The sequence below is a fragment of the Polyodon spathula genome, chromosome 23 (genome assembly GCF_017654505.1).
Source record: "Polyodon spathula isolate WHYD16114869_AA chromosome 23, ASM1765450v1, whole genome shotgun sequence".
Classification (NCBI taxonomy): domain Eukaryota; kingdom Metazoa; phylum Chordata; class Actinopteri; order Acipenseriformes; family Polyodontidae; genus Polyodon; species Polyodon spathula.
Genome location: NC_054556.1, coordinates 18,058,331 through 18,074,275, shown reverse-complemented (window position 1 = coordinate 18,074,275; position 15,945 = coordinate 18,058,331). Strand labels below are relative to the sequence as shown.

The 15,945-nt window shown below is 42.2% G+C and overlaps 1 long non-coding RNA gene across 1 annotated transcript; it reads right to left on the bottom strand.

Moving 5' to 3' along the window:
• Window positions 1-787: 787 nt before the first annotated feature.
• LOC121297929 lies at window positions 788-4,724 on the bottom strand. The gene is made up of 2 exons (XR_005947243.1): window positions 4,633-4,724; window positions 788-1,115 (listed from the first exon to the last, which is right to left on the bottom strand). It is a non-coding gene; the product is annotated as an uncharacterized LOC121297929 (long non-coding RNA).
• Between the last annotated feature and the right edge of the window lie 11,221 nt (window positions 4,725-15,945).

Genomic DNA, 15,945 nt, shown 5'->3' with positions numbered 1-15,945 from the left:
GGAAGCCATTACTCAAAAAAGCCCACCTTGAATTTCTTCTGTAGCCATGTGGCATACATTTTTGTGGTCTGACAAAACTAAAATGGAACGCATCACCCAAAGAAAACCATCCCTACTGTGAAGCATGGTGGTAGCAGTATCATGTTATGTTTCTCATCAACAGGGACTGGGGCACTTGTCAGGATAGAAGGGGAAATGAATGGAGCAAAGTACAGAGAAGTCCTTGAGGAAAACCTGCTGCCCTCTGCAAGAAAGCTCTGAGACTGGGATGGAAGTTCACCTTTCAGCATGACAACAACCCAAAGCACACAGCCAAAACTACACTAGAGTGGCTAAGAAACAAAAAGGTAAATGTCCTTGAGTGACCCAGTCAGAGCCCCAACCTAAATCCAATCGAAAATTTGTGGCATGACTTGAAAATTGCTGTCCATCAACACTCCCCATGGAACTTGACAGAGCTTGAACAGTTTTATAAAGAAGAACGGTCAAATTTTGCCAAATCTAGGTGTGCAAGTTGATAGAGACCTAACCCAACAGATTCACAGCTGTAATTGCTGCCAAAGGTGTTTCCACCAAGAATTAACTCAGGGGGTGGAGACTTATCCAATTATGATCTTTCAGTTTTGTATTTTTAATATATAATTATTTTCTCAATGAAAACTTTTTTCCCCTTAAGTGTGAAGTATAGTGTGTAGATAATAATATTATGTTACTGTGGGAGGTTGGTGGGCTGAGTCAGGTGGTGGTGGTGATGGGACCGGCAAAAATACTCAGGAGGCTTGTATGGTTTCCCCGCAGCAGGATTTTTACTTATCTGGCCGAAGGTGGCCACCGTCCAATATTCCAATCAAAACAGAACAAAAAAAAGGAAAGAAATAAAAATAGTCAAAATAAATCCCCCACCAGTACAACGATGACAAAGGAGGAGGCGAAAATAAAAAGGCAAAACTAACAAAAGTTCCTCACACACAGTAAAACATAAGTTATAAATAAAGACAAATATTTCATAGGTGCTCCTGCGCTGGTCTCTAGGAGTCTCCCGGTCCTGGGCAGGGTTTAGTTTTGTGGCCCTGGTTGTTCTTCTGGGAAGTAAGTTGAACAGCCATCTCCGGTCTCTGCGAACACAACACACACTTTATACACACGCCAGTAAGTTCAGCCGCACGTCTCATTTTGCTGTTACCCCAGGACAGAGAGAGCGAGCGCAGGTCATACCATCCCTTAAATACTGCCTGACCCCACCCTTGGCCTCGGTCCCGGTCGCAGCTGTACCCAATCGGCGTATATAGTAACCCTGACTAGGGTACGTGGCGCGGGGGCCGCGGACTTCCGCGTTCGGACGGGGCGGCTGATTTTTCTGGAGTTCCCGGACGGGAACCCAACCTTTGCCTTTCCACCAGTCTCGTCCCGTTTTGCGCAACGCCACCAGCGATCGGGATGATCGACCACAGCTCCGACCCGTTGCACCCCAGTCACAGTTACCTTTTCAGTGTGTTGTCAATGGGTCAGTTTAACTTCATATATAAATGTGTGTTAAGAAAGAGTAGAAGAGACTGTAGAGGTTTATCACAAGCCTTTGAAAAAGCATACAGTGGTCACTTCGCTCCCCGTGGAACTTGACAGAGCTTGAACAGTTTTGTAAAGAACAATGGTCAAATTTTGTCAAATCTAGGTGTGCAAAGTTGGTACAGACCTATCCCAACAAATTCACAGCTGTAATTGCTGCCAAAGGTGCTTCCACCAAGAATTAACTCAGGGGGGTGGAGACTTATCCAATTATGATCTTTCGGTTTTGTATTTTTAATATATAATCATTTTCTCCATGAAAACTTTTTTTCCCCTTAACAGTGTGAAGTATAGTGTGTAGATAATAATATTATGTTACCTTTTCAGTGTCTTGTCAATGGGTCAGTTTAACTTCATATACAAATGTCTTTAACAAAGTGTAGAACAAAAAGACTGTAGAGGTTTATCACAAGCCTTTGAAAAAGCATACAGTGGTCACTTCAGTTATTTCCATTTAAATTTTAAGCTATAATGAAACATGTTAAATATAATAACCTTATATTAAGTAATGTCTTGTTCCCTTCAAAACATGTTAAAGGAGAGAATTTGAAATACAGTAACAAAACTATGAAAGGTGAGCAAATGTACCATCCCAACTTTTAACAGCCAAAAAAAGAAAAACAGGGTGGGGTGAAAATATGACTGCCTGCCCCAGGTGCTAAACTGCCAAGTTACAGCTCTGGTTGACTTGTTGGGAATTTAATTTTTTTTTAATTTGCTTTTTTGGTCTGCAAATAATATATACATAACATGATATTGTCGTTATCGTGACACATAATTTGTATGAGAACAAGCTATACAGTTGTATGTATTTTCAATGCTATGTTGTTGTGACAGTGCCCACGCGAGTGTGTATTTCCTGTATATGTTGCGTGTGTTAAATGTTGGTGAATAGTCATTGGTACATGGGATATAAACGGGTCAGTGTAACACGAGTGTTTAAAATATATTTTTGTATTTAGGCACGAGGATTGCACAGCACTTCACGTGCAAGTAAAATGTAATAATATGTGAGCACGGGGAATTGCACTTTATTAATTCACGTGCAGTTGTACCGAGACTCCAATTGAATGATTGATTAGTAATTGAGTCTTGATACAGCTGCATAAAAGCAGCATGTTTTCACCCACTCTGGGTTGTGTGTTCAGTGAGTGGAGAATGGAATTGGAGACGGTGGTAAAGAGAAAAAAAACTAATAATAGCGTAAAGTAAAAGAAGCTCACCATGTTTTGTTTACTCCGTTTTGTTTGTCTATTTATTTTGGCGAATGTGCCGTGTCCTGTTTTAGTATTGTTACAACCGTTTATTTTCTGTTTGTTTATTTATTAAATGCTGAGTGAAAGCATTAGCTCAGCTCCACCAAACTCCACCCCTCTGTTGCTTATTTCCTGGCTCTGGTCTGACACCACCCACTCCGGCTGTCTTTGTGACAGTTGTATACAAATTATAAAGATAAACTAACCGTCTGTTGCCAAAACCTTAACATTTCTAACCTTCATTGGGCTTTTTCTTACCACACACTGAGTAAGTTACTTGTTACAAAGTCAGTTAGTTTGGCTATGATAGTTAACATTACAGTAGCGGTAGCGTTGCCATTGTTATGTTATGTAAGCAAGCTAGAGTGTTTTCACTGGGCGAAGTAAAATGCAGGGGGGAAGTTTATGAAGCTGGCCAATCAATGGAGATAAAGCGGGCCATAGAACAATGAATCATTCTACTGTCCTCAGGTACGCAGCAAAAAGCATTTTGGAAAGTAACCAAAACACTAATTTCATACAGTATAACAGAAACGACAGCCCGAAAAAAACCATTTACATAAAAATAGCTAAACATAAGCACTGAAAAATACAATAAAACTCAAAAAACAGAAGCCCTAATTATAGATAAACAAAATAGTGTCCTTACCTTTAAATGTGAAATAGTCGTCTTCTGTCAACCTAACTTTAAATGTAGCTATACCTATCTAGCTTTGATATCTAAAAAACCTAGCAAACTATAGAAAGTCAAACCCCCTTTCAAAATGTTCACCTTTTGTTGCCTTATGGCCTGGAATTAAAATTCATTAAAATAGTTTTAATTTTTCATTTATCTACACATCCTACCTGGCCTCCGCTTGTGTTAAATTATAGTGAGTCACATGATTTCAGGATAAATTCAGCAGTTCCTGTAGGTTCCCTCTGCTAGCTAGTGCATTTCAAAGCAAAGACTCAACCATGAGCACCAAGGCTCTTTCAAAAGAACTTCAGGACAAAGTTGTTGAAAGACACAGAGCAAAGCTGTTGAAAGGCACAGTCAAGACGATTATTAAGAAGTTGAAGGTGTATGGCACCACCAAGACCCTGCCCAGATCAGGCCATCCCTCCAAACTGGATGACCAAGCAAGAAGGAGATTGATCAGAGAGGCTACCAAGAGGCCAATAGCAACTTTGCAAGAGCTACAGGCTTTTATAACCAAGACTGTTCAAAGAGTGCATGTGACAACAATATCCCAAGCACTCCACAAATCTGGCCTGTATGGTAGGGTGGCAAGAAGGAAGCCATTACTCAAAAAAGCCCACCTTCAATTTCTTCTGTAGCCATGTGGCATACATTTTTGTGGTCTGACAAAACTAAAATGGAACATTTTGGCCTAAATGCAAAGCATTATGGTTGGCACATCACCCAAAGAAAACCATCCCTACTGTGAAGCATGGTGGTAGCAGTATCATGTTATGTTTCTCATTGGCAGGGACTGGGGCACTTGTCAGGATAGAAGGGAAAATGAATGGAGCAAAGTACAGAGAAGTCCTTGAGGAAAACCTGCTGCCCTCTGCAAGAACTGAGAGGGAAGTTCACATTTCAGCATGACAACAACCCAAAGCACACAGCCTAAACTACACTGGAGTGGCTAAGAAAAAAAAAGGTAAATGTCCTTGAGTGGCCCACTGTGACAGGATGACAGAGGGCTGAGGCTCAGAGACAATGTAAAGTCAAAAATAAAGTTCTTTATTAAACAAAAATAATCAAATAAACAGGCACAAGGGCCAACAGAAACGAGATTCAAACAGAAATAATAAGTGAACTTACAAATTAAATGGTCATGTTCCACGCCTTTTTTAAATAAGATACTCTTTTCTTCTAAAACACAAAACTCTCCAACACAAAACAAACTCCCAAACAAAAAAAACACCTCCAGCCAGGGCCTCTCCCCTGGCTTTTATCCCCTGTGGCTGGAGCCCAATTAATCAATAATTCTCACATGTTTTTCTGGCAGGGAGAAATTTAACCCCCTCCCTGCCAGTTCCCATTATTCATATAGACGGGGCAGTTCCCTGTCACACCCAGTCAAAGCTCCGACCTAAATCCAATCGAAAATTTGTGGCATGACTTGAAAATTGCTGTCCATCAATGCTCCCCATGGAACTTGACAGAGCCTGAACAGTTTTGTAAAGAACAATAGTCATATTTTGCCAAATCTAGGAGTGCAAAGCTGGTACAGACCTATCCCAACAAATTCACAGCTGTAATTGCTGCCAAAGGTGCTTCCACCAAGAATTAACTCAGGGGGGTGGAGACTTATCCAATTATGATCTTTCAGTTTTGTATTTTTAATATATAATCATTTTCTCCATGAAAACTTTTTTTCCCCTTAACAGTGTGAAGTATAGTGTGCAGATAATAATATTATGTTACCTTTTAAGTGCCTTGTCAATGGGTCAGTTTAACTTCATATACAAATGTCATTAACAAAGTGTAGAGGAGACTGTAGAGGTTTATCCCAAGCCTTTGAAAAAGCATACAGTGGTCACTTCAGTTATTTCCATTTAAATTTTAAGCTATAATGAAACATGTTAAATATAATAACCTTATATTAAGTAATGTCTTGTTCCCTTCAAAACATGTTAAAGGAGAGAATTTGAAATACAGTAACAAAACTATGAAAGGTGAGCAAATGTACCATCCCAACTTTTAACAGCCAAAAAAAGAAAAACAGGGTGGGGTGAAAATATGACTGCCTGCCCCAGGCATTAAACTGCCAAGTTACAGCTCTAGTTGACTTGTTGGGAATTTTATATTTTTTTTAATTTCCTTTTTTGGTCTGCATATAAAATATACATAACATGATATTGCCGTTATCGTGACACATAATTTGTATGAGAACAAGCTATACAGTTGTATGTATTTTCAATGGTATGTTGTTATGACAAAGTGCCCGCCCCTGTGTGTATTTTCTGTATATGTTGCGTGTGGTGTGTTAAATGTTGGTGTATAGTCATTGGTACACGGGATATAAACAGGTCTGTGTAACACGAGTGTTTAAAATGTATATTAGTATTTAGGCACGAGGATTGCACAGCACTTCACGTGCAGGTAAAAAGTAATATTATGTGAGCACGTGGAATTGCACTTTATTAATTCACGTGCAGTTGTACCGAGACTCTAATTGAATGATTGATTAGCAATTGAGTCTTGATACAGCTGCATAAAAGCAGCATGTTTTCACCCACTCTAGTTTGTGTGTTCGATGAGTGGAAAACGGGATTGGAGACGGTGGTAAAGAGAATAAAACTAATAATAGCGTAAAGTAAAAGAAGCTCACCATGTTTTGTTTACTCCGTTTTGTTTGTCTATTTATTTTGGCGAATGTGCCGTGTCCTGTTTTTGTATTGTTACAACCGTTTATTTTCTGTCTGTTCGTTTATTTATTAAATGCTGAGCGAAAGCATTCGCTCAGCTCCACCAAACTACACCTCTCTGTTGCTTATTTCCTGGCTCTGGCCTGACACCACCCACTCCGGCCGTTTTTGTGACACATGGTGTCAGGACCGGGGCAACAGCGCCTCCAAGCTTCAGACCAGAGCAGGAACAACATTTTTTGAAAAAAAAAAAAAATTGGATTACAAAAAATATATAAATAAATAAAATAGGATGGAAGGAGGATAGAGGTGAAGGGCAGGGAGGAGGAGTGCTGCCTAAGAACCAGACATCCACGCCGATTTAACAAGCCATCGCTGGGGTGCACCCTATGCGACCAGGACCATCTGTTCGCCAACTCTCCCTTCCGCTGCCCCTACCATGAGGGAGAGGAGGAACTTGCCCAGAAGAGGAAGGGGAGGAGGAGGCAGAGAAGGGGAAAGGAGAAGAGGAAAGCAGAGCGTCCACCACCCAAGTTTCCACCAGCAGAGGAAGAATGCCTGCTGGTTTTGCATCCAGAGCCAGAGGGAGAGGAGCCATCTCCAGCGCCAGAGGGAGATGAGCCGTTGTTGCCATCTCCAGCGCCAGAGGAAGAGGCCCCACCGCGGTCATCCCCTGCAAGTGAGGGAGAGCCGCACCAGTATCCTGCAAGTGAGGGAAAGCTGAACCAGTCCCCTGTAATAAGGGTAGACTACACTCCGCTCCCACCTCCACCACCAGGAGACTACACGCCGCTCCCACCTCCACCACCAGGAGACTACACGCCGCTCCCACCTCCGCCTCCAGGAGACTACACGCCTCTGCCACCTCCATCGGCAGGTGCAGAGCAGCAGGAGCTGCCTCTGCCTCCGGCACCTCCACCGGCAGGCACGGAGCAGCAGGAGCTGCCTCTGCCTCTGCCACATCAACCGCCAGGAGCAGAGCAGCAGGAGCTGCCTCTGCCTCCTCCACCGCCAGGAGCAGAGCAGCAGGAGATCATCAGAATCATCATCATCAATCATCAGAATCACTGTCGCTTGCTCTACCCTGACCTTCTCTAAGAGGGCAGGGAGCATCGGAATCAGTGGAATAGGAGGACTGGTGGCCATTCGTGAGCCAGTGCGTTGACTCCTCAGGGCTGTCGGGGTCCCTCGCCGAGAAACATAGGGGGCAGTGTGTGGTCTCTAGCGAAGCGAAGAGATCCACTTGTGCTATGCCGAACCATTCCCAGATGCTCTCTACCACCTGAGGGTAGAGACGCCATTCCCCTGTAAGAGGGCCTCCTCTGGATAGAAGGTCCGCTGCGTAATTGGCATCAATCAACCGCAGCATGCCCTGGCACAGCTCCATGCTGATTGTTTCTCTCAACCTGAACAGGGAGAGACACCGTTCCAGCAAGGCAACTGTTTGTGTCGACAAGGTTGCTTCCATGGACACTGAGTCCAGATGCAGACCCACAAATTCGGTCTGTTGGCTTGGCACGAGGCGGCTCTTCTCTGAATTGACCTTCAGACCCAGCCGCTGAAGATGGTCCGTAACCATCACTGTGTGCTGTGCCAGCTGCTCCTTCAACTGCACTCAGACAAGCCAGTCGTCCAGATAGTTCAGCAGTCGGACACCTTGAGCCTGCAAAGGAGCTAAAATGGCATCCATACATTTGGAAAAGGTTCGAGGAGCTACAGCTGCGAGAGCCAGAGCTGCCTTCTGGCCACAACCATAGACACAATGCTCCTGCCCAGAGCCCACGCGTTGAGCTGGGCTAGCTTCACCAGCAGATGGCTGACTGTGCCTAGCTTGCTTCTGAGGGCCGTAGAAGGGCACTCAGGTAGGTCTCTAATGAGTGCCGCCTGGTAAACCACCAGTAGACTGGCTACATTAGACAGTCGGACTGCCTCCGTGGCCGCAGAGTACCCTTTTTTGAGGTGTATCTCTGTGGTCCTGCACTGCTTATTAGGACACGCTGGGTCCTTTGTAAGCCCAGATAGTGTCGGCGTTTTAACCAACGCAGCGAACACAGCGTCCACCGGTGGAAAGGACGCTAGACCAGCCTCACTGGCCCCCTGCATAGTAAAGGCTGAAGCCTTGCGAGACGTCGCAGGAGCAGAGGCCGGGGCCCCCCAGGTAGACTGCACCTCCTTGACAAAGTCCGGGAATGCTGGAAGCATCCTGGACTTATGGGAATGGGCTGAAGGCGACTCAAACAGAAGCTCTGTCTTGGGCCAATCGATACCCAAGTGGTGGGTTGCCCTGTCCACCACGGACCACATAGGGTCATCAGTGTCCATCACCTCGGACTCAGCGTCCTGATCTGAGTGGTGGGAATCTACCTCAGCCTCTGCACTGTCCCCTTCCAGGATGTCAGAGGCATCTCTGGAGACGGCATCGATATCCCAGTCCTTCTGCGGTTGCATTGGAAGGGAAACGGCCAAGGGAGATTGTGGGGGGTCCACTGGTTGGCTGGTGACGGGCCCAGTGGGGTGTTCTGGGGCTCTAGGCACTGCAGTAGCTAGAGACATGAGAAGGGACTGCTGTCCCATCATAACCTCCATGAATTGCGACATCTTGGAGGTTAACTCCACCACCCCTGACCTGTCTCTGTATCGCCTGTCGCGACGAGGGGAACGAGAGCGTCCTCTACGTTGAGGCAATCTGGAGGGCGAGCTAGACTGTCAACGAGGGCGTGCCCTAGGAGGGGAGGGGCTACAAGCCCGAGTGCGTTTGGTGGAGGAACTCTGACCGGCTGTAATCTGGGAGGCTGGGCTCGTGGAGAGCTGCAGTCGCAAGCGCGAAAGCGCTGCACCAAGCGCGGAAGCGCTACACTGAGGGCCTAAGCGCTGACACCTCACAGAGCGAGTACTGAGCGTCTAGACGTTAGCACAAGACACCTAAGCATCAGCTGACCCGTAGAGCGGAGACACTAGTGCTGGTACAGTGTCTTATTTGGTGTTTATACTTATCTTGGTGCTAAGGGAGTATCTGCTTGGTGGTCATCTTCTTATGGTGAAAAAGGGATTTTTTTTTTTTTGGGGGGGGGACGCTGCAGCAAGTGCTTGGTGTACTGTGAGAGATACTGTAGGGCAAACCGTACAGCTACCAACGCAGTGGGGAACACACAGCAGTGAAAGATTCTAGAGGGCTGCAGAGCAGACTCCACACACACACGGTCTAGACCGAGGCTGCAATACACGCGTGGCAAAGTCAATGGTGCTCGTCCTAATAATATATATATATATATATATATATATATATATATATATATATATATATATATATATATATATATATAATCTGTGAAAAAAATATATATACAACCCAAAAACACACAATAAAATTAGAATTATCTAACAAAAAGAAGACGGAGACCACGAGGTTAAACAAAAACGCGATGCCAAAGCAAAGCGTGAAAGGATATATAAAGTAATATATAAAATATATATAACAGAATTATATAACCCAAATACCAATAATAAACTTAACTGAAATAAACTTGGAGAAGGGGCCAAAACCAGCTTCTCAAGCCTAAGCTTTGTGAGTACAATCAGTCACGAGCTCAAGTACCTCCCGCTACCGATGCTGCAGACAAAAGAGGAAGAGAATCTCCGCGCGCTGCGTATAGTAAGCTCCCAGGGGGCGGGCTTACACGGCAGCTCGCGCAGAGGCCTATCGGCAGCTTTGCTATAAAGCTCAGCCAATCCTACTGCCTGACGGCAATGTCCCATACGTTGATGGTTATTTTCGAATTGAAAGGGAACTAATAATAGCGTAAAGTAAAAGAAGCTCACCGTGTTTTGTTTAGTCCGTTTTGTTTGTCTATTTATTTTGGCGAATGTGCCGTGTCCTGTTTTTGTATTGTTACAACCGTTTATTTTCTGTCTGTTTATTTATTAAATGCTGAGCGAAAGCATTAGCTCAGCTCCACCAAACTCCACCCCTCTGTTGCTTATTTCCTGGCTCTGGTCTGACACCACCCACTCCGGCTGTCTTTGTGACAGTTGTATACAAATTATAAAGATAAACTAACCGTCTGTTGCCAAAACCTTAACATTTCTAACCTTCATTGGGCTTTTTCTTACCACACACTGAGTAAGTTACTTGTTACAAAGTCAGTTAGTTTGGCTATGATAGTTAACATTACAGTAGCGGTAGCGTTGCCATTGTTATGTTATGTAAGCAAGCTAGAGTGTTTTCACTGGGCGAAGTAAAATGCAGGGGGGAAGTTTATGAAGCTGGCCAATCAATGGAGATAAAGCGGGCCATAGAACAATGAATCATTCTACTGTCCTCAGGTACGCAGCAAAAAGCATTTTGGAAAGTAACCAAAACACTAATTTCATACAGTATAACAGAAACGACAGCCCGAAAAAAACCATTTACATAAAAATAGCTAAACATAAGCACTGAAAAATACAATAAAACTCAAAAAACAGAAGCCCTAATTATAGATAAACAAAATAGTGCCCTTACCTTTAAATGTGAAATAGTCGTCTTCTGTCAACCTAACTTTAAATGTAGCTATACCTATCTAGCTTTGCTATCTAAAAAATCTATATACTATATAAAGTCTAAGCCCCCTTTCAAAATGTTCACCTTTGTTGCCTTATGGCCTGAAATTAAAATGCATTAAAATAGTTTTATTTTTCATTTATCTACACGTCCTACCTGGCCTCCGCTTCTGTTAAATTATAGTGATTCGCATGATTTCAGGATAAATTCAGCAGTTCCTGTAGGTTCCCTCTGCTAGCTAGTGCATTTCAAAGCAAAGACTCAACCATGAGCACCAAGGCTCTTTCAAAAGAACTTCAGGACAAAGTTGTTGAAAGACACAGAGCAAAGCTGTTGAAAGGCACAGTCAAGACGATTATTAAGAAGTTGAAGGTGTATGGCACCACCAAGACCCTGCCCAGATCAGGCCATCCCTCCAAACTGGATGACCAAGCAAGAAGGAGACTGATCAGAGAGGCTACCAAGAGGCCAATAGCAACTTTGCAAGAGCTACAGGCTTTTATAGCCAAGACTGTTCAAAGAGTGCATGTGACAACAATATCCCAAGCACTCCACAAATCTGGCCTGTATGGTAGGGTGGCAAGAAGGAAACCATTACTCAAAAAAGCCCACCTTCAATTTCTTCTGTAGCCATGTGGCATACATTTTTGTGGTCTGACGAAACTAAAATGGAACTTTTTGGCCTAAATGTAAAGCGTTATGTTTGGCGCATCACCCAAAGAAAACCATCCCTACTGTGAAGCATGGTGGTAGCAGTATCATGTTATGTTTCTCATCGGCAGGGACTGGGGCACTTGTCAGGATAGAAGGGAAAATGAATGGAGCAAAGTACAGAGAAGTCCTTAAGGAAAACCTGCTGCCCTCTGCAAGAAAGCTCTGAGACTGGGATGGAAGTTCACCTTTCAGCATGACAACAACCCAAAGCACACAGCCAAAACTACACTAGAGTGGCTAAGAAACAAAAAGGTAAATGTCCTTGAGTGGCCCAGTCAGAGCCCCGACCTAAATCCAATCGAAAGTTTGTGGCATGACTTGAAAATTGCTGTCCATCAGTGCTCCCCATGGAACTTGACAGAGCTTGAACAGTTTTGTAAAGAACAATGGTCAAATTTTGCCAAATCTAGGTGTGCAAAGTTGGTAGAGACCTATCCCAACAGACTCACAGTTGTAATTGCTGCCAAAGGTGCTTCCACCAAGAATTAACTCAGGGGGGGTGAAGACTTATCCATTTATGATCGTTCAGATTTGTATTTTTAATATATAATTTTTCTTCTCAATAAAAACTTTCTTTCCCCTTAGAAGTGTGGAATATGGTGTGTAGGTAAGTGGAAATAAAATCCTCATTTAAATGCATGAAACTCTGAAGCACTGACACAACAAAATGCGAAAAAAGTTCAAGTGGGTGTGGACTTTCTATAGGCTCTGTATATACAGTGCTGTGAAAAAGTATTTGCCCCCTTCTGATTTTCTGCATTTTTGCATATTTTTGACAGAATGTTATCAGATCTTCAACCCAAATCTAATATTAGATAAAAGGGACACTGAGTGAACAAATAACATAACATTTTGATACTTATTTCATTTATTTATTAAAGTTATACAACACTCAATGCCCCTGTGTGAAAAAGTAATCACCCCCTTAGACTCGATAACTGGATACGCCACCTTTAGCAGCAATAACTGCAACCAAACGCTTCCTGTAGTTATTGATCAGTCTCTCACAGCGCCATGGAGCAATTTTGGCCCACTCCTTCATGCAGAACTGCTTCAACTCAGTGACATTTGTGGGTTTTCGAGCATATACTGCTAGTTTCAGGTCCTGCCACAGTATCTCAGAGGGGTTTAGGTCTGGACTTTGACTAGCCCATTCCAAAACTTTAAATTTCTTGTTCTTTCACCGTTCTGATGTAGACTTGCTTGTGTGTTCCGGATCATTGTCTTGCTGCATGACCCAGCTATGCTTTAGCTTGAGCTCACGGACGGATGGCCTGATATTCTCCAGTAGAATTGTCTGATACAGAGCAGAATTCATGGTTCCTTCAATGATGGCAAGTCGTCCAGGTCGTGATGCAGAAAAGCATCCCCAAATCATGACACTACCACCACCATGCTTGACCGTTGGTATAGGTTTCCTACCGTGGAATGCAGTGTTTGGTTTTCACCAGACATAACAGGCCCCAAGTTGGTCAAAAAGTTCCACTTTTGACTCATCTGTCCATAGAACATTGTTCCAGAACTCTTGAGGACCATCCGGTGCTTTTTGGCAAACTTGAGACGAGCGTTCATGTTCTTCTTAGTGAGCAGTGGTTTCCACCTTGCTACTCTGCCATGAAACCCGTTTTTGCCCAGTGTCTTTCTGATGGTGGAGTCATGAACACTGACCCAAGCTGTGGCGAGAGAGGCCTGCAGATCTCTGGATGTTGTTCTAGGGTTCTTTGTGACTTCCTGGACGATTTTACGCCATGCTCTTGGAGAGATTTTGGCAGGAAGGCCACTCCTGGGAAGATTCACTACTGTCCCAGGAGCCCCAGAGCCTTAGAATTGGCTTTGTAAACTTTTCCAGACTGAGATCATCAACAACCTTTTTTCCAGAGGTCGTCAGGAATTTCTTTTGATCGTGGCACAATGTGCCTCTAGAACCTGTGTGCTGACAATTTCACTCTGATGGTAAGGGCCAAAGTTAGTCAGATTTATATTGGGCAGGGCTGGTCCAAATCAGGCATGATTGTTAACCAAAGTATTCAAACAGCTGACCCTAATTATCCCTTTACTTTGGTTGTGTTAACTAGGGAGGCAATAACTTTTTCACACCTGAAGATTGCATGTTTGATTACCTTGCACACCAAAAAAATGAAAGAAGCACCAAACTCCCCCTCTGTACTACTACAACCCACAACAAGATCTGACCAAATTCAATGTGAAAAATGTGCAAAAATGCAGAAAATCAGAAAGGGGGAAAATACTTTTTCACGGTACTGTGTGTGTGTGTGTGTGTGTGTGTGTGTGTGTGTGTGTGTATATATATATATATATATATATATATATATATATATATATATATAAACCCTACCCCTACAGACAAACTAGGCATATAATTAATTTGTTTGCAGTGGTCTAGATGAAATGGAATGGGAATTCACATTGAATGTTAAATAGGTTGGTAATGTTAAACAAGATGATTCTGGTTCTCAGCAGTAGGATGGTGAATTGGTTTAAAACTCCTTTGCATAACCTATTAGTGTTGTTTAATTAAATTAAATGAAATTACGTGGATCTTTTGTCGCAATGCCAATGCAATGCAAATCAATTGTAATACTGTATGTTTCCCAGAATTAGTGGTACTATAAAATGCAGGGGGAAAATTAGGGTAGGGTAGTGTAGTGATATATAACACACTCTACTGATATATAGTATGATAACCTGTGGGATCCTGACTGTGGTGCGGTCTCCAAATCAAAATAATACAAGAGAGGACATTGAAAATGTAAGAGCCATGGTTTCGAACTAAGGCAAAGATGTGTGGCAGGGTTGAGTTAATTAAAGCTGTTGTTGTTTTGGGGTCCACATAATTTGTGCCTATCAATTAGAATAGGGTAATGAGTGTAATACACGAGAAAGCAGTGAAAAGTGAGTACTGTCAATGAGCAAAACTAGCATCGGTGCATCACCTGGCCTATTGCACAACATATACAGTAGTTGTATTTGTATAGTTTAATGAACACTGTTTACCATTTCTATTTAAATACAGTTCATATAGGCTAGAAATATCACGTTTAATCATTAAACAGGTAACTGAGGCTTCTTGTGAATCAGAAAGAGTTCCAGGAAGTGAGTAAATGCAAGAAAAGTATGATAAAAAATACTATAACCTAAAGGGCCGGACCAAATCAGATTTGGACGCAAAAACGTTCCCGGTATAAAATGCAAGAGAAATTCCAAGCGAAATATCCCGGGAACAGCACTTTCGCACTTCAAAAGAATGGGTGGAGACCGGAGAGTGCTTTAATTTCGCTCGACCACATCTACAGAATTTCGGCCACATCGCAAGAATTTGCATGACTTCAAAGTTGTCTAAAACTATCGCTTATTAAGCAAAATGTTAAATTAAAAAAATGACATAACTAACAACCAACCTGATAAAAAAAGAACTGTCCACTGACCTCATCCTTCTCATAAAACAAGCATGTGCACACAAAACATTAATTTACCGTAGAAAAATATTATTACAGTATATGTATTGTTATGATATACATGTTATTTCTGTTGCACCCTTAAAAGAAACACACACAGGTCCATCTTTACAAATTTATTTCTGGCACAGTTCAAGTTAACTTTAATACAGCAAGGCTTATTATTTATTTACATCCAAAGAAACTCATTCCTGCTCAACTGTCAGTGATGGTAAAACATTTTGCAATTTAGATATGTTTTCTTTCTTATCTTTGTAGTCTGCTACTGCATTAACTTTATTTTTTTTTAATTTATTATTGTAATAAAAAATGTTCTAATATAAAACAATTAACTATAACATAATATAACAAAACAAGAGGTACAGAACAAAAAGGAAAATAAATTTGCTGTAGTAACTCTTTGTTGCACTTCAGCTAATTGTGAAGTCACTACCATTCAAATTATTAAAGGCACAGTGTTGCATTACAATGAACCTCATATAACAAATGTAAACAAACTGGAATACTAATAAATAATGTATGAATGTTTGAACCATTTTACAGATATTAACTTTTAGTTTTTAACATTAAACATTTTAAATACTTAAAATAGTAAAGTGGGGATTTCAAATAAATACTAACCAAAAGAAACAAACTACAGAAAAGGCATATTCTTAATTCTTCTTTTTGTTGTTTTCCCATCAGTCTGGCATTGGATGTCATGCTTATTCGTATCTGTATTAATGCTGCAGCTAAAATGAAATGGAATATGAAGTTAATACACTTGAAGGACAAAACAAAAAACCTTGCAATACCTTAAAGTGCTTTTCATTAAAGAATCATTATATCTAACAGACACACAAGGACAGCAGCACCTGGAAGAAGACATTAGAGTCTGAAATTATGTTATTTACTGTTGATCTGTTATTAACAGTATGATGTGTCCCTCAGAACTAGTAGCACTCTTAGTGTAAGGCTCTGGCTCAACATTTACCCAGGACAGTTCTGCCACGTATTGCAGCAAGCAAGTTTAAAAATAAAGTCACAGGCACTG